Consider the following 3,037-nt stretch of genomic DNA (forward strand, 5'->3'; position numbering starts at 1 on the left):
TTCTAAACAGCCAATTGACAAAAAACAAAAAGAATGAAATAAAAACACTTTGGAAAATGACGGGACTTTCAATATGCTTGAAAATGACTTCCTGAATTTCTATAGATGATTCCCAAATCTGCCTTTTATTTTCTTCAATTTTAAGCTAACTAATATGACAGTAATAATACACTAACTAAGCTTAATGAACACCAAAACTACTTATTAACTTTAAATTAAATGGCGCAAGAGAAACCCTGCACATATACGTACAAATGGAAAAATCTCAGGTTGTGAACACATCCTCAACACATCTCTATCTTCTTCAATCTATTTTCTTCTCTGTCTTATTTTTAAAGGCATTGAACAGTGTTCTCTACTTTACATAAATTGTTTCCTGCGTGTGAAAATGTCCATCTCTGTTCTTTTAAGATTAGGAATGGAAACTCAAACCCAGAATAAGCAGGTCAGACATGTGAATTAGAATTTTAACAATTTTCCATAAATTATTACGAAAAGCAAAATTATTAGTGAATTTTTAACTTATTCAAATTGCATTCAAGATATATTCTTAATAGCATTTCCTGTAATACTTTATGAATTACTATGCAAAATATACTAGATTTCTTATTTGAATAATTTTTTAATTTCCTAGCAAAAGTTGAAATAGTTTACTTAGCCATTTTGCTTGGGAGAATGCAACAAATTCATCTAAAATGCATAATAAAATTAAATTTTTACTACCACATATTAAAATTTAAATTAATTAAGATTTAATAAAAATGACTAAGTGTTCTTGTGGGGAAAATGTGATAAAAAGAGAAATAACCATACAGTATAGCTTTTTATTTATGGAAGAAAAGCCTGCAAAATGTACATGTTAATAGTTTTTCAATTAAATTGTCCTTAAATTTCAAGCATCACTGCCATCAAGCTGTATTTTTACCTGTAATAGCATTTCTTCACTCTACTAATATTTTCAAACAAAAGAGACAAAGAAGGAGGGAGGGAGGGAAGGAGAGAGAGAGAAAGAGAGAGAGAGAAAATTTCAGAGGAAGACCATAATTGTTCATTAGCCATATCTCAGCAGCCCTCATACCTGACTACATTAGATCTTTTGCACTTTTAGTTTTTTAGGTCACACAAATACTGTAAGTAATGTAATGAAACCACAGCCTTGTCTGTATTTTCTTATACAGTCAAGCCCTGACTCATAAATATTTCATATCTTATTGTCTTAACTCTGAAAATGATTAGCCTGTATTTTTTCATAAATGCTTTATTTTAAAAATCCTTCTCTCCCAAAAGTCATTCAGGCTATGTCATTGGTAAAGTACCATGAAAAGCATCATTACAATTTTTTTTTCTTTCAACAAAATGTCAACCATTTTAGGCCAATGAATCAAAAATTTCAAGATTCAAAAAAATACTATCTTTGTAAACCAAGGTACTTCACAAGAAATTGCAATGTTAGATGATAGAAATATGTCTTCTGGGTCTCAAAATAATAAAGAATAGAGCCCCCATAAGACAATTTAGGTCAAAAAAATTCAAAATTAGTTCAAAAAAAGAAAAAGAATGGATAGGTATAAAGGGTTAGTTGGAAGTCAAATCACACAAATTACATATTTAAGATGTTGGAACATGGCTACCAAAAAAAAAGTGACAAAAATTCCAAGGTAAAAAGAAATGTTGTTGTTCAATTTAAAACTTTTTCATAGCACAAATTGACAAGTACTATTTCTAGATAAAGATCCCTGTCGAAAAGAGAAAGATGTATTCTGAAGAAGAAAACAACCCAACAGTCCTCTATCTAGTGGAATACTGTGAATTTGCCCATAGCAAGGAAGAAAGAACATCAAGGAAAACAACTTCACTATTTCTCATTCTTAGTTTTTTCATCCATTTTCCCCATCTCCTCCAGCTAAAACTGTATATTCTACAAAGTATACATCAAAAATAAGAGCAGAAACGTTGCCCTGGACAGACTCTGCAAGTTTGACTTTGTTATCTCAAAAACATCTAAATAAGGAAATATTAGAATACATAAAAAATTATAAAAAAGAAAAATAAAACACCTAGCAAAAGATTCACAATTGATTAAATACAGTATGAAATTCTTCTAACCTAAAAGGACAGAAGCAAATCTCAGTAAACAGCCATTCAAGCTGATTAAGAGTCCTGCTGTGATCATTTCCTAAAGTCCCATTCCAGCCCGGTTCCTTACCCATTTCCTTGACCCTACTTCTACAGTCTGCCTTCATCTTGATTTAGCTCTGACTGTAAAAAGCTCTGGGCTGTGCCAAACTTTCCACTCATGCCTGGAGTTGCCTCTGTGAGTTACAAAGTTTTCCTGATGCTTCCACCTATCTGGAGACATTTGCAACATTTTTGTTTTACCCAAAACTCTGGTAAAATAATGTAAGTGTTCTTCTTGGTTCATTATGTAATAATCTGCTAAGGACCCAGCAAGTTTTTGTGCTTGATTATCCAGATTTACATCGCAATACTAATCATGCCAAAGTTAGGCATCTAACAAAATACGTATTGACTTAGTACTAATCTCCTCTCTGAAGACTTTGTAAAAACTACTACTTCAGACTTAATTGCAGTAGGAAAAGAATAACTATTTCATGAAATAAATTAGGATACAGCTCTTAGAAGTCCATGTCAATTTTAAGCTTATAATTCTAAGCAACAAAATGAAATATGGCACAGATTTTTGAAATGGAGAATAAAAATAATATAATTATACAAATAACTATATATGTATATTTGACACAGTACACCCCATGGGTTAAACCTAACTCATTGCCTGATTTTGAATGGTCTGTGAGGTAAGAATAGTTTGAACATTTTTAAATGGTTGCATAAACTCAAGACAAAATAATACTTTGTGAAATATGAAAATCCCATATATGAAATTGAAATTGAAGTGACCATAAATAAAACTTACTGGAACACAGACTCACTTACTCAAATATTATCTATAGTTGCCTTTTTTTTTTTTTTTTTTTTTTTTTTTTTTCAAATGCTCTTACTTTTTTATATACTTGCC

Source organism: Fukomys damarensis, unplaced genomic scaffold (assembly GCF_012274545.1).
Source record: "Fukomys damarensis isolate Sample0158 unplaced genomic scaffold, DMR_v1.0_HiC HiC_scaffold_4, whole genome shotgun sequence".
Classification (NCBI taxonomy): Eukaryota; Metazoa; Chordata; class Mammalia; order Rodentia; family Bathyergidae; genus Fukomys; species Fukomys damarensis.